The sequence below is a fragment of the Lissotriton vulgaris genome, chromosome 7, assembly GCF_964263255.1.
Source record: "Lissotriton vulgaris chromosome 7, aLisVul1.2, whole genome shotgun sequence".
Lineage (NCBI taxonomy): Eukaryota > Metazoa > Chordata > Amphibia > Caudata > Salamandridae > Lissotriton > Lissotriton vulgaris.
In genome coordinates this window covers 677,057,485-677,077,841 of record NC_141695.1, presented here as the reverse complement: position 1 = coordinate 677,077,841, position 20,357 = coordinate 677,057,485, and the positions used below count along the sequence as shown (strand labels likewise).

Sequence of the window (20,357 nt, the reverse complement as noted above, 5' to 3'; positions counted from 1 at the left end):
CTGTGCAATTGCGTCTCAATCGCAAAAATTGTCCATACGGCAGATTTTCCCTTAGATGCCTGGGATGGAAGCTATCATAGCTCAGAAGGCAGTTCCTGGCTGTTGGTTTGAAGTGTGTGGTGCTCTTAAGTCTGTCACCTTCAGAATAGATATTGAGATCTAGGAACACCATGGCTTGGTTTGAGATCGTGCTTGTGAATTTTAAATATGCATTTTGGTTGTTTAGCCAGTTCACAAACTTGGATGCAGTTTCTTAATCACTGTCCCAAATGATGAAGACGTCATCAATATACCTTTTCCAGGTATTGATGTGGGGTCTGAATGGGTTGTCCGTATGCAGTATCTTGTTTTGCTCTAGGTAGTGGACGTATAGTCCAGCTAGACTTGGAGCAAATGTACTGCCCATACTGGTGCCGTGAGTCTGTAGGTAAATTGTCTACTTATACTGGAAAAAGTTTTGTTGTAGTGCCAGGGAGATGCATTCGAGCACTAAGTCGCGTGGAGTTTGGTACTTCCATAAGTTGGTAAAAAGTACTTCCTCAATGATTTGGAGTGTCTCTTCATGTGGTAGACTTGTGTATAAACTCTCCACGTCAAGGCTCAACATGAGTTGTTTCGTTGGGTCAAAAGTTTTCTCCTCAAGTAGTTGTAGGACTGACTTCGTGTCTTTCAGGTAGGTGTTGGTGGACTGTACCAGAGGGCGTAGGAAGGCGTCAGCAAACTTAGAAAGTGGCTCAAGGATGGAGCCGATCCCTGATACTATGGGTCTTCCCGGTGGGTTGATGATGTTTTTATGGATCTTGGGGATGCTGTAGAAGTATGGGACTAGTGGTGAGGGTTGTTGTAGAAACTCCGCTTCTTTTTTGCTCAACCAGTCGTGAGCTAGACCCTCCTCTACCATAACCCCAACCCTGATGCCTAACTTTTCAGTAGGGTCTTCCAAAAGGATTTTATAGTTTCGCTGGTCCGACAGAAGGCGCATACATTCAGTGTTGTAAGCGTCTACGGTTTGTAGGACGATGGCTCCGCCCTTGTCTGCCGGCTTTATGATTAACTCTTTGTTGTTAGTTAGTTCTCTGATAGCATTTTGTTCGTCGCCACTGGTATTGTGGAAGAAATTGTTATCCCTTGCATTTAATTTGTTAACCTCAGTGATGATAGCTTTCTCAAAGGTAAGGATTTCAACTGGCATTGCGGAGTCTGGGGGGTAAATGTCGACTTCAGTTTTAAGCCAGTGTCTGTTGTTTCTGTGATAGGTGGTTTGACTCGAAAGAAGGCTTGTAATTTTAGTTTTCGTGTGAAGTCCTGAAGTTCCATATTCAATTTGAAGATATCAGGTTTCTGCGTAGGCACAAAACCCAGTCCTTTGTTTAGTACATTCTTTTGTGTGTCTGTCAAAGGCCAATGAGTCCCGTGCTCTCCATGCCACTGGAGTCAAGCTATCCTGGCTAATGAGGGCTGAAAGCCCGAAACCGGTCCTAGGATGCTTGTTTCCAGTCCAGGGAGGACCAGAGCTGGCAGTTCGGGCTGGACTGTACCCATTGGGTGCAGGGTCAAGACTGATTTGCATATAGATGGGTCCAAACTAGAATGGCATGGTAAGCAAAAAACAATGGATTTCGGCCCAGATCTCTTTACTGGGGAGAATGTATGACAATGTCTGCATTCTGTCCATCAATTGTTCTTTTTGCTCTGAGGAAGTATTCATCCACCAAATTGATAGCTGTCCCCCAGCACTGCCGACATCTCTTAACATTGACAGAAACTGTCATCCCTAGGAATTTTGTTTTTGAAAAAATAATAAATATGAACCCCCCCACATCATGGGAGTTGTCTCCTATTGTGTGTGGTCATTTAAATGGTTTCACTGTCCCTTGACTGCCAGGTGTTTCATGGCAGAGAAAGTGGAAGGGCCATTGAATGGCCAAAATCCAATGGCCTGCATTCAGGAGTATGTCAACGATGGAGCTGTCGTAGGCTCCATCACTGACATATTTAAGGTCCGCCCACGTTTAAACTACGTCGGTGGACTGAGGGTTTGGCAAAGATGGTGCTCCTTTGCAGTTGCGATAGTTTCTTATCTACCAAACTCTAAATCAGTTACTTTGTTTTTAAGAAAGTAATATTTTTTTTTTTTACAACTATACAGTCTTACCTACTTAATTACTTTTCTGTTCCTTTTTCTGCACACAAAATAAACATTCATTCGGTTCCAAAATATATGTAAGGACTAATGTGTAAAATGGTCTACTGTAGTTATCTTGAGTTTCTGGTGGCATTTACAAACCACTTAAGCTTAGAACCTGACTACGGCAATATAGGATCATATTACATAGTGGTTACTCAATATATATATATATATATATATATATATATATATATATATATATATATATATATATATATATATGTATATGTATATATATATATATTCAATGAAAAAACCATTGGTTTTAGGCCATATATAGTTAGGAATTAGCATTTACAAAACCTTATTTTACTCGCATAAAACCATTGAAATTCCATATATAGTTAGAAGCGCTAACTATATATCGCGCACCCGCAATCCACTGCTGATGATGTCACATATTACATCATTCATGACATGGTCAGTGACATCACTGATGACATCACTGATGACATCTCAAATGACATCACTGATGACATCACTGATCACAACATCCAGTGATTGTATGTGTCTGTAAAGTTTAAATATGTTTCACATATTGAAGAATGAGTGGATGTATAAGTGTCTGGATGAAGAATTTAGTAGGTGCATGACTGACTGTATGAGTGAGTGATTAAATGTGTCTCACTGAGTGCATGGGTTAGTGACTAAACTGTCTTAATTTGTGCATCAGTATGTTTGTTGTTGTGTAAGCTACTGCATGTGTTGATCAGTAGCTATAAGAGTGGCCATATGGGTTATTGATTGGTTGCCCAAGTATTTGAATGGGAGGCTGAGTGTGTGTGTGGGTGGCTGGGAGGTGCGTGACTCTGTGCATAGATGTGTAAGCAGTTGATTCACTAGGAGTATGAGTTCAAGAGTGCATGTGGAAACAGCTATATGGGCGGTTGACTATGCATGGGTGTGTTGGTGAGTGAATGGATTTCTCATTGCTACATGTGCAAGTAAGTACGTATGTAAAACACAATACATGTGAGAGTTGAGATATATAAATAACTGAACATAAGAGCCAGTGAATGTGTGAGTGGCTGTATCGATCACTGTGAGCTTGTATCAGGGATTATATAAGAGAATAAATATGTGTTATTATATGTTTGAATAAGTAAGATGTGTATAACTTTATAGTTGAGGAAATGGAGGTGTGATTGATTCTTTGCATGACTGACTAGGTGTGTGAGTAACTCCATGGATGAGTGACAGTCTGTGAGTGTCTGTTTATACTGAGTGTATGTAAGGTTATATTAGAGTCTGAAGAGGTTCATTGTATTATCACATGAGTGATGTGATCAGTGATGACAAATGAGATGTCATCAGTGATGTCATTTGAGTTGTCATCAGTGATGTCATCAGTGATGTCATTTGAGATGTCATCAGTGATGTCATTTGAGTTGTCATCAGTGATGTCATTTGAGATGTCATCAGTGATGTCATCAGTGATGTCACTGACCATGTCATGAATGATGTAATATGTGACATCATCAGCAGTGGATTGCGGGTGCGCGATATATAGTTAGCGCTTCTAACTATATATGGAATTTCAATGGTTTTATGCGAGTAAAATAAGGTTTTGTAAATGCTAATTCCTAACTATATATGGCCTAAAACCAATGGTTTTTTCATTGAATTTTCAAGGTTTTGTAAATGCAAATTCCTAACTATATATCCACTATAACCTATGGTTTTTTCTGTGAATTTCATTGGTTTTTTAATAGCAAATATGAAAAGCTTTAAAATGTCAAGTACGTGATAGATAAAAACATTTTCGTATTTATGCACGCTGATGTGCTTTGAACGCTGCACCCCCCCCCCCCTCCCCTCTTTTGTCTTAGTAGTACTCTCTCTTTGCAGATACTGAAGGGTAGTTAACGCAGGCCTTTACCCCCGTTGTAATCCGTTGTGCCTCCTTGTCTCTCCATTTGATTGATTGTTGTCCAAGCATTTACTGTTTTAGAATTGGTTCTCTTTGGATCATTCTCTATTTACAAACAAGCACAAAGTCGCAATACTCTGTTTAGTCTTTGCAGATAGTGAAAAATCGTGTAAAAAAATAAAAGTAATCGAGCAAAATCAGTAGGCCACTAATTGGATCTCTTTTTGACCTCGCTAAAATAGAAATATTAGGAACAACCCTTCATGAGAAATACGAAAATAGTGAGATGAACTGAGCTCCACACCATGAGGGCTACAAGACAGCTCGGCTCCATCACCCATCCCGCACAAAATAACGACAAACCCTATGCAAATATTAAAAATATAGACAACACACCAGCAAAGAAACAGGGTAAAACATTTTATTAAAAAACTATTTACATAACGTTGGTTTATAAGATGATGTCAGTAGTGGACCGATGTGTGAATAGATCGAAAACAGCACAAGGCTCCAAGATCCGGATGGCAAGCTCCTGGATGTTGGGTGCCATAGTTTAGAGTTCTGAATTTCAGCCTTTTTCAATGCCTGTGCTTTGTTGAATCAAAATGGCGGCTTGACACAAAGCTGACTCAAGCGTTGCTACTGATGCTATGCAGACCAAAACTGGTTTTCAGTTTGTACATTTTTCTAGATTTTTCAATCCAAGTTTGGTTGACTTTGTAGAACGATGGCTTCAGATTTTCAACATACGGTGTGGTGGCGCTGACTGGGAGGGGGCGCTTCGCTCCTGCCCCCTCCCCAAGTAAGATTTTCATACGTGAAAGTACGTTAATGGTTTTGGTCCCTGAGATGCTTCGATGTCACTACCATTCTCAAATAGCATAAGTTCTGGATGTTGGGTGCCATAGTTAAGAGTTCTGAGCAGTGCTTGTAACACTGTCTGAAGCTTATTTCCACCTACTGCAGCTTCACTATTCTCAAAGTAAGTGAGTGTCGTTTGTGGACCTGACTGCATTAGAAAACAATGTGATATGTTACCTTCCTAAACAGCTTGACGGAGGCCCCTGAGGGGCGGTGTGATGGCCATGGACTCGGAGAAGACGCTTGGCTCCGACACCCTCCCCAAGTCTTATAGCACTGGTGTAGCCTGAGATCGCCCCCGACATAGGCGGCCGGCTCCCGGGGTCCGGCGGAACTTTTTGCCTTTTGATGACTCTTCAATTCTGGACCTTGTCCCACAATCCGTTTGACCTGAAGACAAGCTGTAGTGGGGCGCCCCTTTATCGTTTTAGTTGCCATTCCGCCCGCTTTTGCTACACTGTGCCTCTTCCGCCATTCAGCTGTTTACCGCCCGCTCTTGAGACTACAGCGTCTCAATCATCATGTAGTTGAGTTGCTCCCGCTCTTGCGGTGCAGCGATAGGCGGCTGCCACAGGACTCTCAAAATGGCGGCCGGCTCTTCGGTTTTGGGCCTGGTCCACTAAAATGGCCCTGGGACACCTTGGAACTCGGACGCTTGTCTGCTAGGGCTTGGGTCCCATTCTCGAAAAGCGTCCCCTCAGCCGTGAAGATTCTACAAAAGTCTTGGGGGCCTCCGACTCCCACAGGCTTCTGGTGGGGAGCGGCTGCCATGATTGCTCGTGGAATGGCCACGACGGAGCTACGAGATGGTAGTGGTCTCATGCTGACGCCAGCTTTAGTCTGAAACATCCAGAAACACTATAGACTACCAATTCGATCAGTTCCGGTAGCGCCCCAACATGACCCGGAAGAGAAGAACTTGCCCTCCCCTCTTTGACTAATGGTTCTTGTTGCCTGTCCCCTCTGTTGTCATTTAACAGAACTTTTTGGACTGCTGAAAGGGGTTGTGTTCTGAACGCTGGTTGGTGGAGACATTTAGACTATATTCTTGACCTACGTTGTCGCGTAATGCGTTTTATGACACGCCGCGTTAGCGCACCCGGAAGTGATCCGAGGCGCGGCGCGCAGCGGGTAACGTAAGCATAACAGGTCATGTGACTTGTTAATAAAACTTTTCATTGGTTCATTTTACTTTTGTTAATTTAATGATGAAAAGCTTGGTCATATGACCTAAAAATTACGCTTTTTATTATTTTCGAACAATATTTTTTTTTCAAACATATGTTATAATATTCCAGGCTAATGTACTTTCCCGGAAAATTTACAACTGTCTTGCAAGTAAAATATATTCCTTTTTCGAGAAAAAGGGCGTTTCTTCCTTCCATGATGGAGCCGTTGAGTAAAAGAGATTCGGCCTGCTGTCTTAGTCGCCGATACGCCTGATTATCAGATTCTTATCGATAACTTTATGTTGCAGACATGAAAAACACAACTGCCCTTGACCATTTATCTTTACTGCGTTCCTACATATTATACCTTTTAGCCGTCATGTAATTGGACTGCTTTATTTCACTTGCCTTTTACTGATTCGAAAACAGTCACTAAAAGTAAAAACTTTACAAATGTAAATACTACTACCGTGTTTTGTTTTAAAAACCTTTATTGTGAAAATGTCAGTATACAAATACGGGCCTATAACCACGTGGGCCGGCCACGGAGCAAACTGAAATCGTATATGATGAGGAGACATTTACACTGTAGAAGAACGTAACGAGCGGGCCATTAGGTGACAAGAACAAAGGTGTCTAACAGTTGCGGAATCGGTGGACGTACATTTTTGTGATTAAAATACGACAGGGCCACTTACAATAACATTTTCTAGATATACATTTGCGGGCAAGGAGTTACGAGTCCCATTTATACCGGCGCCATTTTGGGCGAGGCCGGGCAGGTCCAAGATATAGTCAAAATGTCTCCACCAACCATCGGCCAGACCAGAACCCCTTTCGGCCCTTTATGCTACAAGATGGTGTCTTCCATTCAGAAAATATTGGTGGCAGCATTTTGAAAGGAAACAGAAACAGCCGTTCTCCTAGTGAGTTTCACATTGTTACATTTAGGAAGAATGTTGAAGAGTAGTATGTGGAAAATCTGAAGCCATTTTTCTACAAACTCTCAATCAGACTTGGATGGAAAAAAAAAACCTGAAGAATGTACAAACTGAAAACCAATTTTTGTCTGTATAGCACCAACAGTAACGCTTGAGTCAGCTTTGTGTCAAGCCGCCATTTTCATTCAATCAATAGCGTCCCCCTGCACACATTCAGGGACCTGGTCGTGTCTTCAGATGAAACGCATTGTAGGAAAAGAAGCAGAAAGGAAAAGGAAAAAAGTTCCGCCGGACCTAGTGAAGCTGCAGCAGGTGCAAATAAGCTTCAGACAGTCTTACAAGCACTGCTCAGAACTCTCAACTGAGGCACTCAACATCCAGGACTTGCCATTCGGATCTTGGTGCCTTGTGCTGGTTCCGACCTATTCACACATCGGTCCACTACTGACATCACCTCATAAGCCAACGGGGCACCCCACGCCGACTTTCGGCGCAGCATTGTAGGATGGCCACACCAGTGCGGCAACTTGCTGGACACAACATCGGGGCCATCCAGATCTCGGCGCGTTCGACTCACTGTACCGCAACAGTGACCGCAACTCAGCTGGACACGCCGTCTTTCGGCGCAGCATTGTAGGATGGCCACACCAGTGCGGCAATTTGCTGGACACCACCTCGGTGCCATCCGGATCTCGGCGCGTTCGAGTCACTGTACCGCAACAGTGACCGCAATTCAGCTGGACACGCCGTCTTTCGGCGCAGCATTGTAGGATGGCCACACCAGTGCGGCAATTTGCTGGACACCACCTCGGTGCCATCCGGATCTCGGCGCGTTCGAGCCACTGTACCGCAACAGTGACCGCAATTCAGCTGGACACGCCGTCTTTCGGCGCAGCATTGTAGGATGGCCACACCAGTGCGGCAATTTGCTGGACACCACCTCGGTGCCATCCGGATCTCGGCGCGTTCGAGTCACTGTACCGCAACAGTGACCGCAACTCAGCTGGACACGCCGTCTTTCGGCGCAGCATTGTAGGATGGCCACACCAGTGCGGCAATTTGCTGGACACCACCTCGGTACCATCCGGATCTCGGCCCGTTGTGCTGCCTTCGGCCTATTCGCACATCGGTCCGCTACTGACGCCGCCTCACGTGCCAACGGATTTTCTACGCTTTTTGTAGCCCTATGCCGCATAACAGGTCATGTGACTTGTTTATAAAACTTTTCATTGGTTCATTTTACTTTTGGTTTCCTAAAGATGGAAGGCTTGGTCATATGACCTAAAAATAACACTTTTCATTGGTTTAGAACATTTTTTTTTCCCAAACGATGAAAGCCCCACCTTGTTTCTGGATCATTCAGACTGAAGCTGGCGTCAGCATGAGAGCACCACCATCTCGTGGCTCCGTCGTGGTCATTCCGCGAGCAATCATGGCAGCCGCTCCCCACCGGAAGCCTGCGGGAGTCGGGGGCCCCCAAGACTTTTGTACAATCTTCACGGCTGAGGGGACGCTTTTCGAGAATGGAGCCCAAGCCCTAGCAGGCAAGCGTCCGAGTTCCAAAGTGTCCCAGGACCATTTCAGTGGACCAGGCCTAAAACCGAGGAGCTGTCCGCCATTTTAAGAGCCATGTGGCAGCCGCCTATCGCTGCACTGCAAGAGTGGGAGCAACTCAACAACATGGTGAGCGAGACGCTGTGGCCGCAAGAGCGAGCGCAACTCAGCTAGATGGCCGCCACCTGGGGAGGCCCGTTCACGCCGGCTCCCCCACGCCCCCCCCCGGGCCGCCGCACGCCAATTTTCGGAGCAGCATTGTAGGATACCAAAACCAGTGCGGCAGTTTACTGGACATCACCTGGGTGCCTGTCGTACATGTTGTGTCAGCCATGTGACACTGGACACAGACCGCTACTGACGAGGCCTCCCCCCGCACCACCCGGGACGCCCCACGCTGTTTTTCTGTGCTGCATTGTAGGATCCCTAAACCAGTGCGGCACCCAGGCGACATCACCTGGGTGCCGTCCAGAACTCTGCACGTTGTGCTGCCTTGGGACTATTCGCACAACAGACCGCTACTGACGAGGCCTCCCCCGCCCCACCCGGGACGCCCCACGCCAATTTTCGGAGCAGCATTGTAGGATCCCTAAACCAGTGCGGCACCCAGGCGACATCACCTGGGTGCCGTCCAGAACTCTGCACGTTGTGCTGCCTTGGGACTATTCGCACAAAAGACAGCTTCTAACCATTGTTGCTTTTTGTGTTGAGAAATGTTTAAATGTTTTTAGTTTTTGTTCCGTTCGTTAAAGTTAGTAGTTAATAAAGTTTTATAACCTTACTTTGTTGGAGTGTTATCTATTTTTTAAAAAACGGGTGAATGGGGCCTTGAATCGGGTTATTGTCATGTGTGGGCTTTGGAAGTGTGCTGCTGCAGGATCGGACATTTCAAACTCAAATGCACGTTCTTTTTCTTACCTTTCCGAAGCATGGAGCGCAATAGCAGGCAGAGAAAGGGTGATGCACGTGTTGAACACTACCTGACCTGGCAAGTTGCTGGCAGTGCCCCCCCGCCCGCTCCTGAAAGAGGGCACACACACACCGCCGCCCCGAGTACTTCACAAATCTTTAAAAGACCATGCGCTTGTTCATGAGGCTTAAATGGTTTATCACCTCTTCTAGAACCCCTGCATCGACCCTCTGACGTTTCATGGAAAAATTACCATGTAACACAATACCAAGCCCTGTCAGCTGAAACCCCCAAGGAATCGTGGGGCATATTATCAAGGGGGTTTATCTCCGCTTTTTTGGCTTTAAAAGCCATGAAAGCGGAGATAAAATTATTTCCCTATTACCAAGCTGTCGCTAACACCAGTTAGTGACAGCTAAAAGGAGATAGCGACCATCTTGGGCCCCGCTTTGCATGTCAGTGATACTTATCACTAATGACATGCAAAGTGGCGTGCCAAGATGTTAGCGACTGGAAACAGTCCCTAACATCGCTACCTTCTATTACCAACTTTTGGAGATATTCGCGCCAAGCGCGAATATCTCCAAAATCTAACACCTGCCCTGAGCAGTTCTTAGCCATGTTATCCAATGGGAGGTGGATAACATGGCTAAGAGCATTAGATCGATAATACATGAATATCGCTGACTTTTCTGCGATAATAGCAAGGTTTATCTGCGATAAAAATCGCCGATGTGCGGCGATAATTTTTGTCTCTAAACAAGTTAGAGACAAAAATTATCGCTAGTTGTTCGTAATATGCCCCCGGGTTTTTGCTTGCAGAAATCGGGAGGCGGGAGACTAGCACTGAAATCAGTACTCACACGCCTGAATCAGGAGGATTGGCATGTCTGAATTCTCTACAGCTGGGGCCATAAACTACATCCGCAGGGTTAGGTGATAGCCTGGGACCAGCCTGGCATCTAAAATGGCTGCCGTGCACGACAAAATTGTGGCATTCGAAAAAAGGCAAGATGGCGCAGCCGCTGGAAGAGATGTATCAACATATATCAGCCTCCTCAGCCACCCTCAGGAAACATAGGGGATTAGGATACGTCTCCCGCACCCCCTTATACCTAGTACTTTAATTAACGAAGCACAAAATGGCGAATTCCCGTTTCGCTACCACTTTGCGGCCCAGTTCGCGGCCCGTGAAGCGCTTCTACCGTGAAAAATCATTTTTTTTTTATTTTCCCCACGGGACCCTTTAATAACCCCAACAACATTCCTAGGGGGTCAAGAGGGGGATACCTTGCCCCCTTTCATTAAATTCCCCCTTAGTTTTTCACCTTTTCTTCTCTCTCGATCCTACCGAGAGACAAGATGGCGGCCGCTCCGGACTGTCACGCAGCAAAAAAAAAAAAAAGCTCACGCACAGTCGCTGGAAGAGATGTATCAACATATATCAGCCTCCTCAGCCACCCTCAGGAAACATAGGGGATTAGGATACGTCTCCCGCACCCACTTATAACTAGTAATTTAATTAACGAAGCACAAAATGGCGAATTCCCGTTTCGCTACCAGTTCGCGGCCGCGCTTCTACCGTGAAAAATCATTTTTTTTTTATTTTCCCCACGGGACCCTTTAATAACTCCAACAACATTCCTAGGGGGTCAAGAGGGGGATACCTTGCCCCCTTTCGTTAAATTCCCCTTTCGTTTTCCACCTCTTCTTCTCTCTCGATCCTACCGAGAGACAAGATGGCGTCCGCTCCGGACTGTTTAGAATGTTGACAGACACCGGAGAGCCAATCAGCTTTCTGCGCACAAAGTTCCGATAAGCGAAAAGTAAGCGGACCGGATCGCTGCCCAGAGCGCTGTTACAGATATATATCTTGGTTTGAACGTTAATTTCTCAAAAACTACTGGAGCACATATATTGAGACCTAGCAAAGGCACATCGGGCTAACAGTCCCTACAATTTTGCCAAGTTTCGTGCAAATCCATTCAGCCGTTCGAGCTAAAAGTGAGTCCAACCGCCCTATGGAAAAATGAATGGAAAAAACGCGTTTTGGGACCCCCCTTTTTTCTCAGCCCCCCCTTGACGAAACCCCCCTAAATTTTCAGGGGCTGCTCAGAATCAAAATGTGCCATTTTCCTGAAAATTTCAGCCACAAACGCCAAAGTTATTAGACATAGAATTTTCAAAAGTCCCATAGAGAAAAAATTCTAACTATATATACCTACTGGCTATCGCCAGTAGGTAATATATATATATATATATATATATATATATATATATATATATATATATATATATATATATATATATATATTCCTCAACGCACTTTCACCAGTCGTTGCTCCACTTGTTACGGGTGCTTCCTCGGCGCGTGGTGAGACGTGCAGTTACACTCCCAACCCTGGTCTGTGATTCCAACAAACCAATTTACTCGAGTGCACGAAAAAAAGCCATCCATCGGGGTTTAAAGCAGTTCCAAATTATTTATTTCGTGCTTCTGCAGCCAGTTTGACAAACGCGTTTCAGCGTTTCCGCCTTCGTCAGTGTCAACTCATAACTTTACTCATACAGCTTTAAATAAACAAAAAACATATTGCCATGGTAATCAACATAGAAGATGTCTTGTGCATTATATACAAGTGAAAACATGAAAATAAACAGTGGACAAAATATCAACAAGCGGCGGCCATCTTGGAGGTATCCTCACCCTCTTGTTCCGATCGTTTTATCTAATAGTTGTGTGGCATTACTCTCCATCTGTTCTTCTTAACAATGATGTAGAAATGTGGCTTCATGTGGGTCGCTAGGAACTGTGCAAACTTCTAGTGACCGTGCTCATATCCAAAGCCTTTTAGTTAACATCTATCTCCCATTAAAGGTGCAACACTGCTGATAAACTGATATCTCTAAGCCCATCCTGGGCATCATCACACAAACAGTGGAATAGGTTTGTTTTAAAAAAGCGGCAGCAACAATTTTTTGATAAAAAACTTATCAATCGTACTGAGTAACACTCAACATTGTTGGGGCCTCATATTCTATTCGATCATCTGTGCCTTGGTATTTTGCAATATGCACATAAGTACATTAACAGATTAGATAAAACGATTGGAACAAGAGGGTGAGAATACCTCCAAGATGAATACTTGTGTTCATTATCATCCACATACGTATTTTGGTGCTGCAGAAAAAGTTTCCTGCAGGGCAAAGTTTCTACAAACTGCATACAAAGGGGCCGATTCCGATGTCGGCCGGACATTGGTTGGGAACTGGAACCGAACGATCTCCTGTCGTCGGATCCAGCCCAGGAATTAGGAATTAGAAAGACTCGCCCAGAGCCAGAGTCTATTATCACCTGTGCCCCTCTCTACCCACATAGCAGCCGAGTAGGCGCTGCTTGGGCTCCCACCATTTTCCAAGTGGAGGAGCTGACGAGTGCTTGGCCCCTCCCCGCCCACACGTCATTGACAGGATAAAATGACGTTTTCTCCCAGGGAGCGCAGCGGACGGGCACAGCGACGGCGTGCCAAAGGTAAGCCCGTCTGCGCCCGTCCGCGCCCCGACCGGGCCCAGGGCCATACCCCCTGTCCAACTCATACAGTATTCTAGGAAAACTCTGCTAGGCCTTAACACCAAATCACCCACCTGCACTCCACCACATAACAGGGAAAACCAGGGAAGATTCTGAGGTTACAATATATGGAATAAAAGTTTCGGCCACCCTAAACCAAACAGGCCCCTAAATCATAGCAAAACGACAAACCTACTTTGTGGGCTTGTCAATGTCAGGTCTATGGGCAAGCACGCCCACCATATCTTTGACCTAATCGTGAAAAGAGAGCTGGACTGTCTTTTCATGACAGAAACCTGGTTAACCCAAAACAGTAATCCAGATGTAACAACCGCCCTCCCTCAGGGGTACCTCATTGCCAGACAAGACAGACCCCTCCAGAGAGGCGGAGGAGTAGCTATTGTCTACAAGGACTCACTGAGCTGCCTGACCTTCCCGATTCCAGCTATCAAAGGTGCGGAAAGTATAGGTTTCGCCCTCAAGGTGCATGACTCCTTCACCTTCTCATGAGCATTACTATATCGACCTCCGGGAACACCCACTGACTTCACAAACAGCCTAGGAGAAGCAGTAGGTGACCTAGCATTAAAATCAGCCAACTACACGATCTTAGGAGATATAAATATACATTTAGACTCCCTCACAGACCACGCTACCCTAGGCTTTATGGACACAATGAAGATCTTAGGCCTCAACATACTTACCACCAGGCCCACACACAAGGCAGGTCATATCCTCGATTGCATATGTTCAAACTTAGACACACTACATGTAAAATCACCCCAAGAACTAATCTGGTCTGATCACAGCCACATCCCTTTTGAACTCCAAGGGATAATGGCACACACATCTGGAAATAAGCCATGTGACCCCCATGGAAGGCCCACTTGGAAAAATCTGACAGGACTACCGGGTTTCCTAACTAGGGCACTAGAAACCAGACCACAATCAGTAGAGGACCCTGAGAAAGATAGCCAGTCTTTCAGGAAATGGATGGGTGCCCTATCTATAAATAATGACAAAACATCACTTAAACCAAAACATAAAAAGAAACCCAGATCCTCTGCCCCTTGGTTCTCCCAAAGCCTAAAGGAGGAACAAAGGAAGGTTAGAGCACTAGAGCGAAGCTGGCGCTGAAACTACGATACAACTGACCAGCTCAGCTACAAAGTGGCCCACCGTCACTATCACGGGATGATAAAAACTACTAAAAAGGACTTTTTCACCAATGCCATAACAAACACCAATAACAAACAAAAAGACATTTTTAATATTGTCAATTTATACACCAACCCCAAAACCATGAAGAGAGACATTCCCCCCTCCCAAACCCTGTGCAATAAAATAGCGGAATACTTCCATGAGAAAATACAGACACTCATTAAAGATTTCCCACCCCCCCCCCCACTCAGAAGAACCCCAACCAAACAGGAATAGTGGGACTAGCCAACTAGCCGCCTTTCAGGAAGTCAGTCTGGAAGAATCGCAGAGAGCAATCCTAAAAATCAAATCAGGCTCTCCTTTAGATCCGTGCCCCCCTTTTGTCCTCCATACTATGGTGGAAATTGTAAATCCTACTATTAACACCATTATCAACTCCTCACTCTCTTCGGGAGTAGTCCCTGAGGAATGGGAACTGGCAGCTGTAAGACCCTTACAAAAAAAATCATTACCAGACCCAACCACCCTCACTAATCTACGACCCATCTCCCTGCTCCCCACCTTTTGTAAACTCACAGAAAAAGTAGTAAACCAACAGCTCACCACCTTCTTTGAGGCCAATAACATCTGGCACCCCAATCAGGCTGGTTTCAGAGCAAATCACTCAACAGAATCAGCTCTAATATTCTCATCGGAAACACTCAGAGCAGCTCTAGACCAGGGAAAAAAGCAGTCCTTATACTTTTAGACCTGTCCGCGGCGTTAGATATGGTGTCACACTCCATCCTATGGTTGGAAGAAGATCTGTCCTTCAGGACTCATGCCAGGAAGACCGCAGGGGTTTGCTTTGGCTTACTGAAATCAGCCCGAAAGGTGCTACCTTTGCTTCCTGATCCAGCAAGGAAGCTGTTGATACGTGGCCTCATTCTATCGAGGCTCGATTATGGGAATGCGCTGTTTCTCGGTGCCCCCGAAGCGACCTTCAAAACTCTCCAACAGGTGCAAAATGCAGCTGCGAGAATCCTTATGGATGTTCCCAGAAGGCAGTCTGCTGCTCCTGCCCTCAGAGCGCTTCACTGGCTCCCCGTGAAGGAGCGGGTGAAATTTAAGGCGCTATGTACTGCGCATAAAATTCTACATGGCAAAGGCCCTCCTATTCTTGCTAATATGGCCCGTCCCTATAAACCCCCACGTCTGCTGCGCTCGGACCAAAAACACCTTCTGCAGTCAGCCAGAGTAAGAAAAGCTCGTTCTGGGGGTAGGCGTTTCTCGGTGCAGGTGGCGTCTCTTTGGAACTCTCTGCCCCTCAGGATTCGCTCAGAGCCCAAGATCCTACCATTTAGGAAACTTCTTAAGACCTACTTGTTTCCACAGTAGTGATTAGCTGAGTCTCCCCTTCTGGTCTGTTGCGCCGGGACGCCCCTGGGTAAGCTGAGCGCATTATAAATTTCATATTATTATTATTATTATCCTGACAGACAGACTAGCCGCGGCAGGGATAACTAGAAAGGCACTGAGATGGTTAAAAAACTTCCAAACAAACAGGCAACAAGTGGTTACCCTGGGCCATTTAAAATCAGAAGAGATCCCAATAAATTCAGGTGTACCGAAGGGCTCCTGCCTGAGCCCGACACTTTTTAATGTGTACTTGGCCCCCCTGATTTCCCTCATATCATCCTTCGGTATAGCCACCATCTTGTACGCGGATGATACACAACTCATCCTTGTGATGGAGGATGAAACCAGTGAAGCAGAAACAAGACTTAAGAACTGCCTAAAAGCCACTTTTCACTGGATGAAGACAAATCACCTTAAATGCAACACTGGAAAGACCGAGATCTTACCGTTTGGGAAGGGAAACACTTTCAAACCAGCACTATGGTGGCCAGAAGATGCAACCGTTCCTCCTAATACAGCCAACGCTGTCCGAAATCTAGGAATAAAATTCGATCCATCCCTGAGCTTTCAACAACAAGCAGTAGACGTGGCAGGGACCTGCTTCGACATAATAAAAGGGCTCAGGAAATGTTTTGATCTAATCCCTTTCGCCGCAAGGAAGACGGTGGCAGTAGCCCTCATTACATCTCGCATAGATTACTGCAATAGCACATACGCAGGAACTAACAGAACAGTTTGGCATAAATTACAAATGGTGCAGCAACCTTCTGACTATTCCCAAGTTTAGACTTAAAACCAGAGGAGGTAAAGCCCTGGCTGTCTTGGGGTCCAGAGCATGGAACTCACTACCAGCACCTCTCCGACAGATCTCCACAGAAACTACTTTCAGAAAAACGCTTAAGACCTGGATTTACACCTTGCCCGATATAAAATGCAAAAATATGATCTAGCATTTTTACCAAGGGTTTCCCACCACAAGAACAATACGCCACCATGTTCTCTCACACTCTGAAGCGCTAAGATGCTCCCTGGAGTGCAACCCGCGCTATACAATCACCAATTACATTACATTACATTACATGCGACTGAACCAGGTTTGGTCGCAATCCTATACTTCACAATGGGAGCATGCATTCCGAACAGAATGTATGCTCTCTCTGCAAAGAGCAGAAGTGCAGTTCATCCCTGCACTCTGTGGCAGGCACCTCAAGGTGTCTGCCATTGGGTGCAGGGATAAACAGGGGGCACTATAGGTGCCCCCTAGGCCACCATGCGGAGGCCTTGCACCCATGGGGGCCCTGCTGTTGGCCCCCAAAGACATATTTCCAATGCCTTTCTGTGCTGGAAAGGCTGGCACAGAAAAGTAGTGGAAATCTGCCATCGTAATGCCTCGGCCGGAAAGAGCCGGCCGAGGGGTTACTGCAGGTTTTCTGGGTTGGGGACGGGCTCTCTGAGCCCATCGGAGGCCATTCAAAAAATCGATTCGAATTCCCTTCCGACCCACCCCATTGAAATCGGTTGGTCGCAAAGGAATCCGACCAGCCTATTACGATGTGGGGTGGAGGGCTCCGACCATTGGTCTAAGCCATTCTAGCTCGCATAGAACTCAGGCCCTAAATATTGTAAGCTGTTATTGAAAATAATCATCTCAGCATGGCAATTTCTACTTAACATAGAAGGCTGTGCACCAGGTACTAACCTATGGTTGTGTGCTTGGTTTGCTTCCGAAGATGGCTATCTATAAAGTCTTTACCACAGTATGAGTGGTGCAGGTAGGAGGATGTTTATCACCTTCAGGTCGTGGTTATTTTTAGTCAATAATGTCTTTTGGCAGCTGTTGCATAGGGTGCACTGTTCTTAGTAGATATTTTCTAATAGTCTATGGTTTATTTCTTATGAAAGTTTCAGTGTTTGCAAATAGTGTGGCACATAGTAAACTCTCTCTATGGAGTAAGCAATGTTTACAGTACTCAGTTCTCTACTGATATCAACTTCATTTCTTAATGTATGCTCGGTATGTCAGCGGTTTGATACAGATAAAAGCTGTCCGTAGTACGGTATTTGTTTTGGAATTGGCATTCACTAGTTTGGCTTTCTCAGAACAGTTCTACACAGATTTAACATTATACTCAATGAGAGTTTTCCATATATCTGTGGTTGATTGTTAATGTGAACTATGCTACGTGTAAAGTCATACCAATTTATCATGCAATATGCGGGGAAACAAAGCTTGGATGATGCCATCAGTGACATCATAAATTATGTCATAGAACATGCCACGTGTGATGTCATATGTGAGGTTATACGCAGTGCATGGCATGGGCGTAAGTTACAGTTGTGTTGCAAACTATAACTAGTGAAATTCAGATGACAGGTGTGTGTAGTAGGGTGTGGGGAGGGACATCCCTCTCCTTTTAGACCTCTATCTCAGCAGATGATGGGTGTGCGTAGAGGGGTGCATCGAAGGATAGGCCTCTCTGCTGAGACCTCTCTCTGATATGACAGGTGTGAGGAAGGGACTGGCCTCTCTTTTTAGACCTCTCTCTCAGATGATGGGTGTGTGTAGTAGGGTGTGGGGAGGGACAGCTCTCTACTTTTAGACCTCTCTCTCAGATGATGGGTGTGCGGTGGTAGTGCATTTCCTTTTAGACCTTTCTCTCTGATGACATGTGTGTGTAGTAGGGTGTGTGGAGGGACAGGCCTCTCTGCTGAGACCTCCCTCTGTAATGATAGATGCGTGTAGGGTGTGGGAAGGGACTGGCCTCTCTTTTTAGAGCTTTTGCTCAGATGATGAGTGTGCACAGTAGGATGTGTCTAGGGAGTGGCCTCTCTGATGAGATATCTCTCTCTAATGATGGGTGTTGGACTTGGCCCTTCTGGCAGGTTCACCCCTAATCTTTTTGCTTTTAGTATGTGATCTGTGTTAGTGATTTTTGGCCTCTGCGCACTTTTTCCCTGTGTCCCAGAGTAAAGTGTGTGCGTGTAGTGAGGCTGGCCTGAACTCTCATAGGAATGCATGGGGAATATGTGTGTCCATGTTAATTTTTGATGAGTGGGGATTGCAGGCTCGAGTTTGGTATTTGCAAACTCGTGAGATTGAATGCTGCGCAATGATGTATGCGGCGGGTATGTGTCTAGTGTGGAAGTGCCACTTCTAGACATTGGTGTGTGTATGTGTGCAGTGAGTGTGCTGGCATGTGATTGGCTGGAGCTGGCTGGTGAGCCTGGCTCCAGGAGTCCAGTAGTTGTTGCTAGAGCCACGAGGCTCCCACGTTGTGTTTAGCCCGCATTGTTGCTTGAGACCACGTGGCTCCACCCGGGGCACAGTCAGTTGGTTAGAGCCCGAGGCTCCCACGCTGTGTTTGGCCCCATTATTGTTCTTGAGCCCACGAGGCTCCAACGTTGGCCCCATCAGTGTTTTCAGCTGCCCAGCCCTTAGTGGGCAGTTGCCACGTTTAGGTTTGTTCTTGGCTGCCTGCGCAGCCTGCCCTGACATTTTGGACTAAGGGCATTTGAGCCCTTGAGAGGCCAGGTGGCCTGAGGGACGGTTCTAGTGTTGTGCCTATGTGCGCCTTGCGCAATTTGTGATTTACTTGCTGTAGCCATACTGTTGTTAGAGCTATTATGGATCGCCTAATGTCCTGATAGTTGTATATTTGTCTGTCTCTATACCCCTTTGTAATGTCTTTTCCAACAACCCTGTGCTCGAAATCCCTTGGTCTTGTGCCCCCCCATTCTCCCTCAACCCCTCCCTTGCGCCACCCCCCTTACCATCCTATGAGGCTTCCTGAGTCCCTGGGTACCCAGGTGTGGGCGTCTGTGTGGTCAGAGTGCCTCAGCGCACCCCGTGAGCTGGCCCTATATACTTGATTTGAATGGGTGGGGTCAATTATGAAATTAGACATTGGCCCTAAGGTTGTATAAGAAAACAAAATATATATACCTTATTTTAGTTCACAGTTTTTTTTAAGATTTCCCCTCCACCACCCCTTCTGATTGCTCCCCATGCAAGTTACTGAATTATCAATTCCCCCCTCCTTTTTTTGGGGGGGAAGGGGGATTATTATTTTTTCAAATTTCCTTTTCCAGTCTCTGAAATTTCCCTCAGGTAAGCTTCGGCTTGGACTTCGCTTAAGAAGCTTCTTGTTGATCCCTTGTATACTATTTTCAATCGGGCCGGGTTTTGCAAGAAGACTGTCGCTCCAATTTTTTCAAAGGGCGAAAATAATTGTCTCATTCTCCACCTTCTCTCAATGGTGGCGTGGGCAAAGATTCGGTCTGGCAAAGAACATAAAGTCTTTGTGTGGCCTCTGCTTTGTAGGCCTTGCCAGATCATAGATGGCTTCTTGAAGGAGGAAGTTCCCAAAATAGACCAGCATAGCCCGAGGATATTGGCGTGTCTTGTGAGAATGTTTTGGTAGTGTCAAAGGAAATCGATGGGCACGCTGGATTTCTCTATCCATATCCCAGGTGTCAAGTTCCGGGAAGGCTGATTTTAGTAGATTGATTATCGAGCCCCTTGGGTCATTCCCCTCAAAGCCTTCTGGTATTCCAAGGAGCCTCAGGTTATTTCTTCTCGATCTATTTTCGTGATCTTCAACTTTCATCATGAGGTCCTTTATAATTCCATCATGTTCTTTCTCCTGTTTTGCAGCTTAATTACATCAGTTTCCAAATTTTCTGCACGTACTTCCACTGAGGCCATTCTATCCGAGATTTCGGTACAGATGTTGC

General features: G+C 45.7%; 1 pseudogene; it reads right to left on the bottom strand.

Moving 5' to 3' along the window:
• Positions 1 to 1,192, bottom strand: part of LOC147702232 (uncharacterized) — an 87,564-nt pseudogene extending 86,372 nt beyond the window's left edge.
• Positions 1,193 to 20,357: the final 19,165 nt, after the last annotated feature.